Here is a 19,528-nt window from a genome sequence, read left to right on the forward strand (position 1 = left end):
ATGTGATAGAAATATGAGAAATGGCTGGTCTTTTTAGACATAGGCCTAGTAGAACTGTAGCCTAGGATGCACAATTTAAAACTCTCCATCTCAGACATGATCAGCACTATTTATCGTTCGTTTTTAAAGGGATGAATGGCTGCACGTGATGAATTAAAGAGAGGGGGTTCAGCGAATAATTCGGCAGCTCGCAGCAGGAAGTAGCTGCCACTGGCAGCTGACAGTATACCTTCCAATAAAACCGGACGTCAGCTGCCGCTAATAACCGGAAGTCAGAGGTGTATGCCGCTTTTAGCCAGGCAAATAAATTATTATATCATTATAATTATTATTTTATTATTATTAATATTAATTTATTATATATAATATTATTATATATCATTTTAGTACTTATTTACATAAAATACTTCTATTAGTAATTATTGTATATTATTTGATTAAAATCAAGTTACGAAGATCATAGACATAATACAACAACAAACAAAAAGCTACACTTGAAATTATAAATTTGTACATGTATAAATGTAACTTATGAATGAATATACATGTTTGTTAAATAATGAAATATATCCACCTTTTTCCTGGTTAGCGAATTTACCCATGATTCATTAACAAGAACGGTCTGCCAATGGTTTAACAAGATTTACGATGTTTCTTGTGTTAGGGGATAACAGCTTAAAGACCCAGGACCAGATATGATGAAAGAAGACCAAGAGTTGTGAGGTTCAATCAAATAAGTAAAAATTTACTGAAGAATAGTTTGCAGTTTCATCAAGGAGGTTGCAGGCCAGAGACATCAGTACATACATGTTGGCTACTTCTGATTGGCTAAGAAAACAAAGTCTAAACAATTCTACACTTATGGATAGATAGGAGGGTAAGTCGACATTAATCAAGATAATTGTCATCCGAGTCCAAGACTTGGTCCGGTGATGACCTCGGAGGTCGTAGAAATGCGTCTCGAGGTCTGTTGTTGCATATCACAAGACCTGAACAGAGCATTCAACACACACAAAAGCACAAGGGAATCACAGTTCCTCCAAAGTTGTAGAGGGCCTGAGCACAGACTACCAACACATACTGAAACATTCCCTCCTCAGAAAGTAGTACAGATAATGTTCACTTTATTCATTAAAGAAATACACATAAAAGTACATTTCTGTGAATCCAATCACGCAAGTCACGTAGTGTTTGACCCCTGTAACCTGTAGTAACTTGATCAGCAGAAAACAGACTGATGAGGGTCTTCAGACTTGACCTCTTCTATTAGTTTATTAGCAAAGTTAGAAAGAAAGAAAGAATTTGTTAAGTTAAAGATTAGTTAGAAAAAAGAAAGAATATTTAGATGATTAAGTAGGCTTTTAGATTGGAACTGGTGGATTAAACTAATTTTCACTCTCCAGCAGCTGACACCAATCACTGCAAAACCCTGGATGGGTGTTTTCTGAGTAAAAGCCTTGAATTTCTCCTCATTTTCCTCTTCCAACATGACCTAAAGGATTCATAAGAAAATTGTGACATTAATATCCAATGACCTTATTAACAGTACACATGGATGCAGCCACATGAATGAATAGTCTTATTGCATTGTCATTAAGCACCGAGCAGTGATCACATTTTCATTCACCTGGTAAGCAGTTCTTGTAAATATCATTGCAGTGTCTGCAGGGCTGCAGTGTGTACATCTGATAATATTCTTGACATGTCACAGACTTCTCTCTCCAATTTGTTACACCTGAATATTTAAATTTGAGGAGCATAAAAATGAGCATGATTAAAAAGAGAATAATTGAAGACCGTGTAGCCATACTATTAAATTTCTCAGTTACTATTTTAACCACATTTAAATCAAATGTGTAATAGAAAGTAAATACATACTGTTAAGCCAGCAGGAGTGTACCCTCCTCCTAAATGAGTCGGTATCCACCAGACTGGTAATTTTGCATGTAACTGAAAGATCTGCAAAAAGGACAAAAGATGAGGTGAGTTAATCATAACATGAATGAAATCTAAATGAAACAAGACTTTAAAATTTAACTAATTACATTGCACATACTATGATTATGTGGGTCAGGGGCATGACACAAGATGTGCCGACACTTAGGGAAATGCCAATGGCACCTCTTTTGTTGTCGGGCATTTAAACAAAAGCAAGGAACACAATTTTTTTCTAGAAAGACAAGAGAAATTTAAAACATTTTAACTTACAACAAACATGTAAAATGCATGTGTGCTTTTTACAATGCTTATGGATGCCATTGTCCTCAAAATATATGGCATGCTTTACATGCTTTACCTGAAAGTGCTCAGGACTTGACATCACCACAGTTGCAGTAGAGTAAGACAGTAAGACATCATCTTTTCCAAAAGCAAAGAGTACACATGCAGTATATACGATAAAATAACATACCTCAAAATAGCAACAAATTCATTCACATATAAAGGTAGAACATTTTAGAAGTCTAATTACATCTTTAACATGGGCATGTTTCTTCATGTTCTGCTCAAATTAACTTTAGTTAGTAAGATTTAGGGAAAACATTGCCTTCTTACCTGTCATAATGGGCTCCTTGCACGTAACTACTTCCTTACCGGAAATGCGGCCTCGTCTTTTCCGGTCTAAACATGGCGCAATTCTACACTAGTTGTTTACAAGAGTTGCCGGACGTACATCGCCTTTGTAAGTCCTCCTCCAAATCACCTACCAGCAAATTGGAGAAGGGCTTTAAAATGTATGCCTCTTCATATATCCACGGATATGAAGGTAAGTCTAACGTTACATATCTCAAACTTTATGGCTTACGTTAGTTTGCTAGCTTACATTAGGCTAATAAACAATCCCGGTCTGACAGAATATGCGTGTTATAATGTTGTACTGTTTTCTAGTATTAGGCGGAAAATGTCTGCGCTGTGTCTGTACGCCTTCATGTTCCTAACTTCTTATTTTGTTAATATGTGATTGGCATTAGTGTCAAACAAAGACAGGGCCACAAGTGAAGTCGCTGTAAAGGCTTTCTGCTTCAGATCCATGAAGAATCACGAAAAACCTCATTGTGTAAATGTAGGGCTGCACTTGTAATTATGTGTCAGAGTTCCGAGTTCAGCAGTTCCAAAAGGTTCGAGTTCAAGTTGTGTGTTGTGCTTAACATGGTCATGTTACATTTTGACCTTCGTTATCGTTTTGTATGTGCTCAACTTCCAAAAACTGCTCAAGCTGTTCAAGCTGTTCACTGTTGCTGACTTGCATGTGCTAAACTTTTCCAAAAGCTACTCAAGTTGTTCAAGTCTCTGTTACTGCTTTCTTTGTGTTTTATTATGATGTGTTTGAATGGGATTGTGTTTACAGTGTGCAGCTTTGGATGCCAAAATATCATTATTTATGACTTTATATAATGCCATACTTGCTGCACACCACTTCTCATAATTCCATTTAAAGACATCTATTTCTGTGTTAAAGGTTGTATAAAAATCCCTTTTTTCTGGCCCAAAAGAAGGGATTTTCTAAAAAAAATATATTATATTATGTAATATATAAAATAATATTATATATATATATATATATATATATATATATATATATATATATATATATATATTTATAGAAAACATAAATTATCACATTCATCTTATCTTTCCTAACGATCCGCTAGCAGTCTAGGCTCCGAGATCTGTACAAAAAAACACTTGTTATCAACCCACTCATTGTTATTGTTCACCACCCACTCAAAAGCAAAACAAAGTGTTCCAACCAATAACCAACGAGATGCACATTTAGGAGAGTTTCAATAGCTCGGAAGGGAGGGGGAGGGAGTAGCGAGCTAGCTCTATGTTTTATTTGAACATCAACAGAGTGACGTAGCAATTGATGAATATGATGATTTATTTTTAGGCCAGAAATCGGTGATATAACCTTTTAAGAAGGATACATTCATGCCAACAGTTCACAAGTCCAACATGACCATATAGAGTAATCTATCAACAGATGGTCCTCAGGGACACAGATCCTGTAATTACAGATGCTCATGTGTGGCGGGGACAGCTCTATGCAACCACACAGTTGCCCTATTATTCCAGACAGCTCACTTCTGCCAGCTGGGTGTGCCAGTGGTTCCTTCTGTACACAGCTGTACAGAATCTGAGCAACAATGGCACAAACCCCGAACAGCAGTAAGTTTCATAGCAAAGCATGGTTCATATGGGATAGTTTGCATAGATGTATGTCATGCAATAGTATGTACCAGTAGCTGCAAAATAGAACCTCTGTTTAATAAATTCTCAAAATTATGAGTGTATTTTAACATGTATTTTATCACAATTTCACAGGGTGAACAACCAGGTCCAGTTGGGAAGATGTAGGTGGCCTGTGCTGGGTCGGATGGGTAAAGGAGGATTACGGTAAATAAATATTAACTTAACAATTATTTTCATGAGTTGTTTCCCCCATTGTTATGTCAAACTAAGTACCTCTTTATGATATTTTTAATTAAAAGGAGCACCCTCTACAGAGGAATGACTGGCCCTCTTCCTGACCTGTCGGTACTTCGTGTGTCCGAGGTGTACAGCTGCCTAGATCCACTGGATATGCCCCTGGTGACAAAATTTGGATGAGCATTGACAAGCCCCCTGTGGATTCTGAATTTGGACTGGTACAGAGGGGTAGTATGATCTCCTATCAGCAGCCGAAACTTCTGGCAATGCACAGAGCTACATAAGAATGCCCCGGGTCCTCCATGTCTTCCCCTTATTACTCATCAGCTGTCACCAACAGAATGTGTGTGGGTATGCACAGAGGAAGAACATTTGCATATACAAAGTTTGCAGCTATCTATTGAGATGACTTACAAAATTGAGTGAGGATAACGTCCTCAAGGTTTAGGGAAGTTTCCCATGTTAGAGGGTACAGTAGTGCTGAGCATCTTGCAGAGCGAATTATCAGGGGCACAAACTGCGGAAATGAGGAGAGGTTCAGAAATGGAGTTTCAGGCAGGAAAAGAATATGCCCAGTACAACAATGTCAATTACTCCCCTTGTGGACTTGTGGTTCACCCACAGGCTCCATGGCTAGGGGCCTCACCGGATGGCCTTGTTTATGATCCCAATGCAACACCTGCTTACGGTTTGGTTGAAATTAAATGTCCAAATGCTAAAAGTTACATTGACTGCAAGTACTTGCTTATGTCAAATGGTGCTTTTAAACTAAAGAAAAGCCATGCCTATTTTTGGCAAATACAAGGACAGCTTTTAATTACTGGACTTCAGTGGAGTGACCTTTTTGTCTGGGCAGAGGAAGATTTCTTTGTGCAGCGACTGCACTCAGACAAAGAAGTTCAAGAAACAATCAGGCAGAAGTGTGATCATTTCTACTTCAGCATTTACATGCCAAAGTATCTCTCAATGAGACGATCACAACTGATTGGCAGGTAAAGAAATCATAATCTGATTCATTATGTATTTTAGGACTATGAATTTGACTGCTCATTTACGTTACATTTCCCACTCGTACCTACAGTGTATATATATTTTGCCTGGAACTGATTGATAAATGATGTGATCTGGGATAAAATGTGTCTTCAAGCTTGTTGCTTTAAAAAACAACAACAAAAAAACAGTTGAATAAGTAATGTCAGATTTATTCATGGACTTTATACAATATGGCATCATTTTACAATAAAAATCATTGTTTATAATGTTGTGTGAGATCACATCTGTTGTCACTGTATGAGAATTTATTCAGAGATAAATAATGATTAATACTTACATTTAAAAGTTGTAGGTTTCTGTAATGTAAACTTATCAGCACTACTTGGCCCATGCTGTGACAAGATGTTTATTTTGATAATTGCTAAGCAGGCAAGCAACGGCAAAAATTTCATTAATGCTTCCAGCAATTGACAAAGGAATAACAGAATCAAAAAATGTATTCTCCTTTACCCTTCGGATGACTCGCTCAACGTGCACTCTTATTTTCTGTGGAGGACACTGGGTGCTGGCATCTGGCTTTTTTTGTTGAGAAAAGGTGGACAGTACACTTTACACTTCACACAGTCAGTGATCAGGAAACCTTTATCAACCATCACGGCCATGTCATCAGTTAAAAGGTCAGCCAACCCTGACCGCCTAAAGAGTTCTTCATCACTTATTGACCCCTCGAAGAGTGAAGAGATGAAGGTCACTGGACCACGAGGGGCGATCCCGATAAGTCCTTTCATTGTACAGTGATATTTGTACTTAGAAAACATATCAGTTTGGAGGAGAGGCGAGGATGGCGTCTGGCACTTGAGCTCTGTACAGTCAACTATTATCTGAGTATCGGAGAAGTCTTTGAAATCATCAGGAAGGTGAGCTTTAACGTCTTCAGGCTCAATCCAGATAGCCACCGAGCCCAAGAGTGTGTACAGGTAGTTGGTCCATGAACAGATAATGCGGCTTACAGTAGAGATGTGAATGTTAAAACGGTTTGCCAAGTCCTGCTCCTTTAAACCAACGGACAAGTATATTAGGAAAAGGACTAGCTCATCGATGGGTTGCAATGATTGTCTCTGGGGAGAAAACACACACACAAACATCATTAAACCTAATGTAACCTCTCTAGTCTAATAGATAAAAGGATGTGCAATTATCATTACTGCTGTTGGTCTATAATTAAAAATACAACAGCAATAATACTCTACATGTTACTGGAAATTTCAAATGTGGGACTGTGACTGCAATAGGCTACTCAGGCACCTTACTTATTTATTGATTTATACCTAGGGTGACCATATTCTGAGAATCCAAATGAGAGGACTGCCTCTGGAAAAAAACTCTATCTTTTTTAAGGCTCATTTTCCGCTGTTTACGCCGCCGCCATATTTTGCCAAACAGGAAGAGAGCGGGCCGTATTTACCCGTTGCGGATATGACGTCAGGTTGCTATGTGCAAGGAGCCCATAGGGTATCTAGTCTCTATATGATGTCTATGGTTGTTTCCATTAAGCGAAAAGACCCCAGGACACACACGTTTAGGTGACTCACATCATGCCCATTTGCTGCTTTGCATAAAATTAAACGATATAGGCTACAGAACAATAATGAATTTATAGATGAAATAAGATGTACACAAACCTGTATTTTACCAAAGACACGCATAAATTTGACAGAATTCACTCATGTAAAAGCATGTAGAAAGCTATATTAATAAAAAACTGAAGTCTAACATAGAAATGTGTGTATTTGATGTGTTTTTTTATACTTAGAATGCCAATTTGGAATCATTACATTTTTATAAATGACTTGTAAATCTTTTGAAACAAACCAAAACCAAAAAAAAAAAAGTAGGCTACATGTGACAAATGTGGACACCCAGAAACAATAAACCTTCCAAAATGCATGTGAAAGAGAAAGACTTCAGCTATACCAAACATGAGTTCAAATTGAATTAAAAGACAATCAGGAGAAGGCCTCAGAAATGTTTGGATAATATAATAATAAACTTTATTTTATATAGCGCCTTTAAAAAGTATCTCAAAGCGCTTCACAAGAACATAATAAAACAAACAAATAAACAATGCATTACTGACAGAAAAACTTAATAAAATACAAAATAAAAACATTATGAAATATAGGAGTAATAATAATAATACAACAATTTTCAACAATTATGTAAAAGCTACCCTAAACAAATAAGTTTTAAGTGATGATTTAAAAACACTAAGAGTTTCTGCTTGCCTAATCTCAATAGGCAGGGAATTCCAGAGTTTTGGAGCATTCGACGAAAAGGCCCTATCACCCATGGATTTTAGTCGGGTATGCGGAAGAATTAAAAGGCCAGCTTCCAAAGAACGGAGATCACGTGCTGGTGTGTAGGGTGTTAAAAGTTCAGTTAGATAATGAGGTGTCAGTCCATGCAAGGCCTTATAAGTAAGCATTAAGATTTTAAAATCAACACGGAATCTGACAGGGAGCCAGTGTAAAGATTCAAGTACCGGAGTAATATGATCCCTTGACCTGTTTCCAGACAGAATTCGAGCGGCAGAATTTTGTACCAACTGAAGTTTGTTAAGGGTAGCTTTTGAAACCCCAGCCAACAAAGCATTACAGTAATCGATACGAGAAAATACAAAAATGTTAATTAGCTTTTCAGCCACAGGGAGTGACAACATGGGACGTAATCTGGCTATATTTTTGAGATGAAAAAATGATGTCCTGACAGTACTCTGAACCTGAGGAACAAAAGTCAAATTATTATCAAATATCACCCCCAGATTTTTTAATTTAGTCTGAAATTTAAGTGTAGAACCTTCTACACTAAAAGTGGGGGAACCAGCCTTCCGTAGCTGGTGAGGTGAACCAATGAGCATTACTTCCGTCTTGTCACTGTTTAGGCATAAAAAATTTCTAGACATCCATTCTTTTATCTCAGAGATACAAAAGGAAAGATGAGACACAGCCACACTTACATCAGGTTTTGAATGTATATAAACCTGGGTATCATCTGCATAAAAGTGAAAACTGAGTCCAAGTGATTTTAAAAGTTGACCAAGAGGATAAACGTATATGTTAAAAAGTATAGGGCCCAGGATAGAACCTTGAGGGACACCAGAATGCACTACACCAATAGCAGACCTGAAACCACCCATAGCAACAAACTGCTTTCTATTAGAAAGATAGGACTTAAACCAGCTTAGTGCAGTATCAGAAACACCAAAAACAGATTCTAACCGAGCAAGTAAAATATTATGATCAACAGTGTCGAAAGCGGCACTAAGATCAAGAAGAATAAAAATAGAGAGACTGCCGGAATCAGAAGCGATTAACAAGTCATTAGTAACCTTAACTAATGCTGTCTCAGTGCTGTGTAGTTTACGGAATCCTGATTGAAGGGGCTCATAGAGATTATTTGCAGCTAAATGGGAGTGCAATTGAATAGCAACAATTCGCTCTAAAATTTTGGCAAGAAAGGGAAGATTGGAAATGGGACGGAAATTATTTAGATTGTCAACGTTTGTGTCTTTTTTTTTTGGTACAGGAGTCAAAGCAGCAGTTTTAAATGTTTCTGGCACTACACCAGTGCAAAGAGAATCATTTATAATATTCAGCACAATAGGACATAAAATAACAAAACATGATTGGAACAGACAAGTTGGTACAGGATCAACTATGGAAGTGGCAGCTTTCATTTTTGAAACCTCATTACAAAGAGAATGAAGGTCCAATATGGAAAAATTTGATAGAGGGGTACCAGAAAATTCAGGAGTGATTGTGTGAGAAAAAGCTGAAGGAAGAGTAGAAATTATACATTTACGGAGGTTATCAATCTTTGAGCTAAAAAAATCAAGAAACCTATTACAGAGGTGAGTCGAAGCTGGAGCAGTTGAATAACTATTACATTTAAGAAGTTTGTTAATAGAATAAAACAATTGTTTTGGGTGGTTCTGATTATTATCAATTATCTGTGCAAAATAAGCAGACCTGGCCGATACAATTTGGGTCTTATATTCAAGTAAGTGATCTTTCCAAGCCTGGTGAAAGACAGTCAAGCCAGACATACGCCACCTACGCTCCATTGTACGACAGGCTGTCTTCATAGCACGCAGGTTTTCATTGTACCAAGGAGAGGGTCGCCCAAAGGAAACCTGACGTGATTTCAAAGGCGCAAATAAGTCCAGGCCAGACGAAAGAACAGAATTTAACATGAGAACTTTGTCCTCCAGAGCATCAGATGAAGAAAATGCGTTCAAGGAAGAACCAATAAAATCTGAGAAATCAGAGGGTTCAATCAATCTCCATTTGCGATAGTTAATAATGCGAGAAGAGGTAGTGTTTATATCAGGCAGTTCCATATTAAAAAAGATAGACAGATGATCAGACAGCCCCAAGTCTGAGGTGTACAACTGTGACACAAATGAGCCGTTTAAAATCACCAAATCAAGAGTATGGCCTTTATTATGTGTAGGACAGTCCACGAGCTGGTTCAAATTGAAGCACTCCAATAAAGATAAAAACTCTTTTGTTGTTATGGAATCTTTTTTGTCCATATGGATGTTAAAGTCCCCCAAAATTAAAGTTCTCTCAAATTTGAGGCATAGCAAGGACAACATATCTGCAAATTCAGATAGAAAGTCTTTATTTTTCTTGGGAGGCCTGTAGAATGTAGCTATAGCAGTGGAAATGTGCGCAGGTACACTCAAAACAAGACATTCGAATGAGTTAAACTGTGGAACAACCACAGGACTCAAGCTGAGATGGTTATTATATAGCACAATAATACCCCCACCTCTTCCGGAGGAACGCGGGAGATCAAATAAGCCATATCCAGCAGGAGTAAGTTCATTAAAGAGAACACCATCAGACTCTTTGTGCCAGGTTTCCGTTAGACACACAAGATCCAGTTTACGTTCTGTAATAATGTCAGATAGTATCATAGCCTTGTTATTGACAGATCGTGTATTGAAAAGCGCCGAGTTTACCAGACGGGGAGCAGTTAAAACCAGAGAAGCAACCTCGCGCTTGGGAAACGACAAGTTGTTGGAATTAACCCCCATAGGCCTGCCCAACAGCGTTTGGGATTTGCGCAGAAATGCAGGACAAGCAACGGAGGATGCAACAGATGAGAAGGAAAAGCTGCGTCTTGACGAGCGATGAATATAACGCGTCGGTCGTAGTATTCCAGCATGACTGCAGATAGTGTATGTGTCATTCGCCAGATAAAAGTTACCCTTGAGGTTCGACAGTTGGCGAACAGTGTACCTTAGGGCCATGTTGGAGAAGTCCACACCAGCCGGGACTTCACAGTGGTGCAAATCCTGGGAGGGACAGCAGAAGAGGCGATTCCAGCGAAGAACAGTCAGTGATAAAAGCAGTAATCCAATGAGTGAAACGTAATTCCACATCGTAGAAGCAGTAATCCAACGGGTGAAGCGTAATTCCTCCTCACGATAAAATAGGCATTCTTCGCAGACTCCAAAACTCTTAATGAATGCTCATCAATAATAATAATAAAAACAATAAAAACAAACAAACGGATGAAAGGAGCGGCAGCCAAAACGCGCCAGCGTACCCTTCCAACCGGAACAGGAAATGCAAATTAATGAAGAGAGAACAATATGTATATATTTTAAAAAATATATAACAGGAAGAACAGCCGCTCCTTTAAATCCACGTTTCAGTTGTAAGGGTGGATTTCCTGCAGGGGTTCAGTTTGCAAGACTGCCGAATGACTAAAGAAACGTTGTCAGCAAGATGGTAGAAAACTGTACATTATTTGTCTATTCCACCCACTGCCACTTATACCAACGACGGAAATAAGCGCAGTTACAATAGCTTAATATGTGGGAGAGCGTTGCTATATAGAGTGACAATATTGTAATTGTATTGCAATAGGTAGCACTTCAAAGTCAATACCAAATCAAAACTAATTAGCACATTATTTGTAATTGAAAAGGTTTAATGACAAAATATGGTTACACTTAAAATAGTTACAAAATAGATGTATGAGATGATAATACTTATATCATTAATTGTACCCAGCATTTATGTAAAATGTTACCTGAGAGAGAGAGAGAGAGAGAGAGAGAGAGAGAGAGAGAGAGAGAGAGAGAGAGAGAGAGAGAGAGAGAGAGAGAGAGAGAGAGAGAGAGAGAGAGAGAGAGAGAGAAAAGAGGGGGTAAAGAAAGGGAGAGAGAGAGCCTCAAGAAAGAGCCCCAGAGCATAAAAGGGCAGAGCATTAAAAGAGACAGAGCAACAGTTCCAATCTTCTTTTATCCTTTCCCTGACCATGTGACTATAAACCAAATGTGAGAAATTCAAACTGACCAATCAGATAATTACAACTCCCCCATTGTACTAAAGGTGTGATAAGTCATAGACCCCCACATCTTGGCCTACAGGCCTTGATCACTATCAGGCCCTCAACTCTAAATGGTCATTGGCGAACGAGGGGGTGGAAAACAGTAAAACAAATGTCTTTCAAAGCAAATGTTCATTTCAAATTTCTTGGATTATTTTCAATCCTACACAGTCATCCGTGCCTCTGCGGCGCACGCTTTCCTTTGCGCTTCCTTTTTCTTTGCGCCTCGCTTTGTGTCCCTGATTTGACATGGGGGCGGGGTTGAGAGGTTCGGGGGCGGGGTCAAGAGGTTGGGGTGTGTACAAGGGACGAAGGCACGTCCCTCTCGTTTACGTCATCAGCGCGAGCCCCAGACCGAGTGGATCGATCGAAATGGCGGAGCAGAGACATACGGGTGATGGATTATGTATTATCCATATTAGGTATGTATTATTGATAGCTTTCTTCAAGTTCGCTAGATAGACCGATAACTATATTTAAGTAAGTTAGAGATCAATTCTTGCGGTTAATGTGACGATTAGCTAATCGTCGGCGGCTGTACATTTCTCTCAATATGCACACCTTTCACGTTGTTTTATAATTAATAAATAATAATTATTATTATCCACGCCCTAGTTGTATTATGGACTATAAACGATGCCAAAGGTGTCTCTCAAAATATACTGTAAATTGAAAACAAATAATACAAAACAAATGCCTTGTATGTGCAAACATAATTTGAAATAAACCTCTTTCTGATTCCGAACAAGTTGATTTATATACAGTAGGTCACATCCCTATAGACTATGTTTAAAAGCTGTGATGTTGTTTATATGATACATTGTTACTGCACTTATTCTAGATCAGTTGTGTGAAACTCAATTCCTGGACGGCCACAGCTCTGCACAGTTTAGCTCAAACCAGCTCCAGCCCACACCTGTTTGGAGGTTTCTAGTAATCCTGAAGATCTTGATTAGCTGAATCAGATGTGTTTGATTAGGGTTTGAGCTAAACTGTGCAGAGCTGTGGCCCTCCAGGAACTGAGTTTAAAACCCCTGATCCAGATAATCCTATATGATGTTGTCATGACATATTTAACAGAGAGAATATTCAGATGTCTGTACAGCTGCACAGAATTTAATAGGTCTTCTGACCCAAAGCCTTGGTCAGATTCAGTCAGCTCAGGGTCAGTGCAGCAGCCACAACAACGACAGCAGCCTCCTGCTATTTCTCAGCCTCGAATAGAGCAGGATATGGCCAGGCTGTCGCATTCACATCTAATCATCTTAACAATTGTCTTTTGAATGCTTACTATTATAATTAACATTGTTTTATTATTTGTAGATCTTTTCCTGGGATGTTTAAAAAAGCAAAGAAGAAAACTCCAAATCCACAAATACATGTAAAAGCCACACCTTGGAAACCATTTGCTGTTTCCATATATTTAATGAGCAGCAACACTGACACCTCACCCACACCTTCTGAAGAGCTTGAACTACTCCAGGCCGGACTAGGAAAATGTGAACCATTCGGATGTAAGTTCATTTTATAGTACAATCTAATTTGTTAGTTTGTGCCATCTGATTTTAGAGCAGGATTATTTCTATATCACCCTGCGAATAATATATAATTAACTGCTTCAAAGTAATATTCCACTTTCAAAACATGCAGAGTTGAATGAACATAATTTGCTTAAACATAGTAATGTGAATGTGAATTAGTATGTATAAAAATGACAAACAAATGCACGTAAAATTTTCCATGTGATAAAGATTTAGTTTTTACTTTGTATGGTTGTTTGAGAACCCTTGTTCTGTTTCATGTTTATTTCAGTTATGCAAGCTCCTTGAAGCTGAATTTCCAAAGATGAAGTCACTTACTGGAGGGTGGTTACTTTATAAGGCACCAGGTATGTACTGTCAACCAGAACAGACACAAACATGAATATCTGAGTAGAGTATACTGCAGTGCAAGTAATTTCCATAGGTAGTTATTAATTGAGCATTTCCCCTGGCATTCTAACCTTAAATCCCAGGCTACATCCTTTTTTAATAATAGTACACAGGGAAGTGTTAATAGAATATGGGAAGCACTGTTTTTTGACATAGTTTTTAGCTACAGTATAAAGCCCAATTATATAGTAAAGACCCTTTATTGCTGGATTTGTTAATGTGTTTTTAAATTGTCAGGTGGGAATGGAAGAAGAAAGCTTACTGTTGTCCCACCAGACTCCGAGGGTTATACAGGAAGCCTTCTCAAAATGGCTACCACCACTTGAAGAACAATACTGTATATGGTCCCCCTTCAAGATGAGTTGTGTCTTGATGCACTGCAATTCTCAGCAGAAGAGTTGTCGTACTTGTAAAACCAAAATGCCACTACCAGTTTTGTACTTGCATGTTAAATCTTGTGGTGGCTGCACACAGTCAGCTAATGATGAGGTATGTTGTTTACACAATGACATTTTTTGTAGAATTTATTATAACATTTTTCAGTTAAGTTTTCTTTTAGGCAGAATATATATATATCTCGTTTTGTCATTTCAGACTACTGAAGATGATGATGATGATGATGAAGATGTAAAAGTAGTTGGTGAGATTACCAGAGCAGTTACCCCTACAGCCCCAGCTTCTACACCTACACCCACCACTTCAATACAAACTTGGTCTCCTACACCCACCACAAGTTTTGAGGTGAGCTAAATGAAAATGCTGTGTTTTTAATATTCAAAATATTTGGGAATACATTTGCTTTTAATTTTAATATAAGTGCATAAGGACCAGTGCAGTTAGTAAAATTAATTAGTTAATGTTAAGATTTTATTACTAACGGTAATGGTATTTTCTTTGTAGTGCCTCATTGTCAAGCACTTTTGATTAATTGATTGTAATTATACTGTCTCTCATTGGTACATAAAGACCATTTTGCAAGAGGTAAATAACACTGGTTGAGAAGAATGCCCTATTTTTATAGTTTTAAAACAATACACAAATGTTAGAAGTCAATACAATTTACTAAACATTTAGAACTGAATCAGAATGTTTTTTGTAAAGTTAAAAAAAACTGAAACAGCGAGTGCTTGTTTAGATCTTGCAAAATACTTGGTGACCAAAGTATTTTAAGTTACCTATTAAACAAATTACTTGATTGGAGTTTGGAAATAACCAATTGTGTTTTAATTGGGATTTTATTGTATAATACTTAATCAGTTGTCCTTTTGCCATTTATAGGATGAAGGACAGTGTCCCATTTGTTTAGAGACATTTTCACAGACAGAGTTGCCCATGCATGCAAGTGTTTGTGGAGATAGGTAATTTTTAATGATATGAAAAGTTATTTCTTTTTCAGACATTTAATAAGGTTATGTATTAAAAACATGTTTTGAGTATTATAAGTGTTATAACATGTTGTAAATGTTATAAGTCGTCAATCTAACCATTGGGTATGTACTCAGTATATTACAGACACAGGATTATGAGAGCAGTCCTCTGTGTGGCACATCAGTACAGCAAAACCAAGGCCCAGACATGAAATGGTACAGTCTATTTATTACATTTTAACAACCCTGAGACATCAGAATTCTTTACTAATCCCTTTTTCCTGTTTTTATAGTCCAGATGATGTATTGCGTTTGTTGGCAAGTAGGGTAGATGACAGCAAGGATTTCAAGATCTGTGTTTCTCGAAATGACTTCTATCAAAGAGCTATGGTGCAGTGGCAAAGACAAAAGAGAGGAACCCCGGGCAATACTTTGCGTGTAACGTTTTTGGGGGAAGCAGGTGTTGACACAGGTGCCATTCGTAAGGAATTTCTTTCAGGCAAGTCAGGTTCACAATCGCCTTATTAGGTTTTTATATTCATCGTAACAATTTAAAGTTTAGAAAAAAAATAAACAGTTACCACATGTGTCATTATGAGATTTGGTATGTTTTAATGTGCTTATAATTGTACAATGTAGTAAATAACATTCTTTGTTACCCTTCCTGTGTGTTATGTCAAGTTCTTCATCTGTGATTTTACTGTAGGTGTCCTTTAGAGAAATGCCATACTCAGTGAGGCGACATTTGATTGTCCTTGTTGACACACCAAGAAGCTCGGCAATACATGTAACAGATAGCTGCATATTAACTAGGTACTGAAGATGTTCTCTGGAGATGATAAACTTTGGGGGCCCCTTAACTCCAAATTCCACTTCAAGGGCAGTAATAGGTTCATTGTTATTGTCAATATGCCTATCCACTGTGTTTTTCAAGGTTGACAGTTCGCCAAGGAGTTCCTCTGGGACTGAAATTTGATCATAGACTGATTAAATGAAGAGAAGCTCATGACCGCATAAAAACTGCAAATAATCTAAATCTAGGGGTAGGCGACTCATTGTATCCTGCAGTTTGGATAGCAGTCTTTTCATGATCATCCTTCCCAACTGGTGACTTGTGGCATCATTAGGTCCATGGACCTAAAGATAAGAATTTATTTGATTAAATGTATTAAAAATGATTTACAAATTGATATACATGTCAGCCAAAATTTAAAACACCCTTAGGAGTTTGGCTGGTGTGTGCGTGTTGAGTTCTGTGCATGCATCTGTGTGTGTTTTGTGCACGATTGCTGTGTTTTCACGATTCTGATCAGTAGGAAATGCTGCTCTATGTAAAAGCAGTTCGAGTTTGAGTCACTTATAACGTGCATTTGAAAAAGCAACACCAGTCGAACATCATCATCATTATTATTAATATACTTTATTATCATGAAAATACCTGAGAAGGTTTTAAGAATATTGATAAAATGATGTCCATATGCATTTCCTATAACTAGTTAGGTGTGTGATTGTCTTCCTCTACTGCGCTTGTTTTGAGTTTTCGCACGAGAGCGACCTCTAGCTTTCGGGTGCAACAGTATTTTACCTATTTCACCCACAAGCTGTTCATAAATAAATCATGTACAATATAATGTCTGTTAATTGTGACAGCCTTATTTGTGCTAACGCCTAGGTAAAGGTTGCAGTTACTCTTAACGTCTCAGGTCAAAGAACATACGGGTCACATGACAACAGAACATGGCGGATGCAGTAACGTATGTCTGAATGCTATTTCCACCACCCATACTATATTGTGCCTTTTTTTGCAGATTACATTTAAAGATTTAAAAAGCCTCTACAGTCCCATCTCCATCAAAAAATGAGATTATGATGTTCAGTGAAAGCTCTCCACACATAAAAATAATTTTACTTCAAAACCCCGCTAAATACCACCCTCTGGCCGGTCTGAAGTATCTGTTATTAATAATATATGAGTCTAATAATAATAATAATGAGAAAGCTATCAATAATACATACCTGTGATCCATCACCCGCACGCTGATGACGTAAACGAGAGGGACGCGCCTCCGTCCCTTGTACACACCCCAACCTCTTGACCCCGCCTCCCAACCTCTTGACCCCGCCCCCACGCCAAATCAGGGACACAAAGCGAGGCGCAAAGAAAAAGGAAGCGCAAAGGAAAGCGTGCGCCGCAGAGGCACGGATGACTGAAACGTGGATTTAAAGGAGCTGCGCAAAGGGAAATATGTGTTGCAAAGTCAATGCTGCTGAAGTTTTACTTTGCTAAACTTTATTTTTTCCCCCAGTGGTTAACTTTTCTTTTGCAATAATTTTTTTTACTTGCAAAAAAGCATTTTTTTCTCAATACTCTATTTTTATTTGCAAAACATTTTTTTTTTTTGCAAAACATTGTTTTATTTTGCAGATATATATGGCCCTATTTTGACTCCATACTAATCCCCTCAGTAAGCTGTATGTGCTCTTCACACTCCAGACCAGTGGGTGGCGGAACGGCACTCTTTAAGTTGGTTTCACAAACTTCCAGAAACAGAAGAAGAGGAGACAAGCTCTGAACAACAGCTGATTCAAAACAAAAGATTTGCAAAGTATTTGAAACTTCAGGAATCAGTTTTTTAAACAGTCTCTATTTACAAGTGAAGAGGTGCATTCAGACCATCAGGAAGAACTGAAACCTGCAAAAATGGAGTTTATTGCAGATTACAGTGAGAAACCTGTAAAAATGGAGTTTATTGAAGATTACAGTGAGAACAGGAGTGATCCTGATCAAGAACCCCTCAGAGTGAAGCTTGAAGATACTGAAGAACAGATAGGTTGTTGTTTAATTTGATTCTTCATTAATTATGCTGTGAAACATTAAAGTTATAAAACTTTAGCATTTCTTTAATGGTTAGTCAGTAAACATTTCCATTCGCCATACAGGTATAAATTATCATAATTGTTTTTGATAGAAAATCACAATTTTAAAATGATTCTTTTTTGCATATTGGTTTTACTATTTGCAAGTTATGATCATTACAGCACAACTAATGTCCCTATTTTAAAAATAAAGTCTTACAAATTCACAAAATAAAAAAATAAAAAAGGATGGCAGACATTTAGGCCAAAGTGGCAAAGAAAAAAAATTTTTTTTTGTTATTAAAAAAGCACGAAAGTACGAAGGGAGAGGAAGCAAAATTTCAGTGAGGTTGTCAAAAATAGTCATTCAACAAGAAATTGTTGCAAACTATTATTGTTCTTCTCATTAAATAAAATACCAGCATGAACAAACGGCAAGACCCATGTCTAACCACACTTGAGACAGAGTCATAAATCCTCCCAACTATTAATTAAAACAAGTTATGATTGATTATTTATATTTCTTTTGAACTAATTGGTTACAATTACTTAACATTAGAGCAAATGTTTAAACATTTTTTTGATGATTTACTGAAAATTAAAACTTTTTAACTTTCATTTCAGACATGACGGTAGAGATTAAGAAGAGTGAAGAACTGGATGAAGCGGAGGAGGAATATCGTGTCAAAACTCAAGAAACATCTTTGAGTTGCTCACAGACTGGAAGTAAACCTGTACTGAGAAGAGCCAACAAAAATTTCACTTGCTCTCAGTGTGGAAAAAGTTTCCCATACAAACAAAGTCTTAAAGATCACATGACAGTTCATGGTGAAGAGAAACCGCACACATGTGATCAGTGCGGGAAGAGTTTCTCAAAAAAAGGATACCTTAAAGATCACATGAAAATTCACACTGGAGAGAAACCACACACATGTGATCAGTGCGGGAAGAGTTTCACCCTAAAATATCTCCTTAACAGACACATGAAACTCCACACTGGAGAGAATCTACACAAATGTGATCAGTGCGGGAAGAGTTTCACAGGGAAAAGAGACCTTAATGATCATATGAAAATTCACACTGGAGAGGAGCCGCACACATGTGATCAATGCGGGAAGAGTTTTTCACAAGGATACCTTAAGTTTCACATGAAAATCCACACTGGAGAGAAGCCGCACACATGTGATCAGTGCGGGAAGAGTTTTGCTCTAAAACATCTCCTTAGGAGACACATTGAAATTCACACTGGAGAGAGGCCTTATAAATGTGATCAATGTGAGAAGAGTTTCATATATAAGCAAATTCTTCAACACCACATGAAAGTTCACAGTGGAGAGAAGCCGCACACATGTGATCAATGCGGAAAAAGTTTTGCCCTAAAACATCTCCTAAACAGACACAAGAAAATTCACACTGGAGAGAGGCCACACAAATGTGATCAATGTGGGAAGAGTTTCATAATTAAATCAAAGCTTATGTATCACATGAAAATCCACACCGGAGAGAAGCCGTACAAATGTGATCAATGTGGGAAGAGTTTCACACTAA

At 37.6% G+C, this 19,528-nt stretch overlaps 2 long non-coding RNA genes across 2 annotated transcripts; one reads left to right on the plus strand and one right to left on the minus strand.

Annotated features, from left to right (window-relative positions):
• Nucleotides 1–800: 800 nt before the first annotated feature.
• On the minus strand, nt 801–2,328 carry LOC143735505 (uncharacterized). Its single transcript, XR_013203194.1, has 4 exons — nt 2,297–2,328; nt 2,057–2,170; nt 1,628–1,959; nt 801–1,492 (listed from the first exon to the last, which is right to left on the minus strand). It is a non-coding gene; the product is annotated as an uncharacterized LOC143735505 (long non-coding RNA).
• A 12,055-nt stretch (nt 2,329–14,383) lies between these two features.
• LOC143735509 (uncharacterized) lies at nt 14,384–15,658 on the plus strand. The gene is made up of 3 exons (XR_013203200.1): nt 14,384–14,498; nt 15,260–15,340; nt 15,418–15,658. It is a non-coding gene; the product is annotated as an uncharacterized LOC143735509 (long non-coding RNA).
• Nucleotides 15,659–19,528: the final 3,870 nt, after the last annotated feature.

Source organism: Siphateles boraxobius, unplaced genomic scaffold (genome assembly GCF_051911475.1).
Source record: "Siphateles boraxobius isolate OS27281-9 unplaced genomic scaffold, OSU_SipBor_1 13, whole genome shotgun sequence".
Classification (NCBI taxonomy): Eukaryota; Metazoa; Chordata; class Actinopteri; order Cypriniformes; family Leuciscidae; genus Siphateles; species Siphateles boraxobius.